Source organism: Theobroma umbraticum, unplaced genomic scaffold (genome assembly GCF_002168275.2).
Source record: "Theobroma umbraticum cultivar Fairchild unplaced genomic scaffold, ASM216827v3 scaffold_34.0, whole genome shotgun sequence".
In the NCBI taxonomy this organism is placed as follows: domain Eukaryota; kingdom Viridiplantae; phylum Streptophyta; class Magnoliopsida; order Malvales; family Malvaceae; genus Theobroma; species Theobroma umbraticum.
Genome location: NW_018397275.1, coordinates 762812 through 763142, shown reverse-complemented (window position 1 = coordinate 763142; position 331 = coordinate 762812).

The window sequence follows — 331 nt, the reverse complement described above, 5'->3', positions numbered from 1 at the left end:
GCACGTAGGGCAACTAAGGATTTGATGGTAGGAGGTTCCATCAGGATGATTTCTGCTCATGCTAGCCAGCAGATATACACCAGATCCACCAATACCTAGATGAGGGGAAATTGAACTATCAATCTGTCTTCTATGGATGATAGGTTGCTGTTTTTGTTAGGAATTGGTGCCTTTCATATGAACCTGTTATTTATATCTTTATTTTGTCTGAAATACATTTTTGCTTATAATTTAATGAGAAGTTTATTCTATCATTGAGTGTTTTATGTGCATTTGATTAGTGCTTTTCATCATAATCTTTAGTGGTGGAGAGGAGAGGTTCTAATATTAC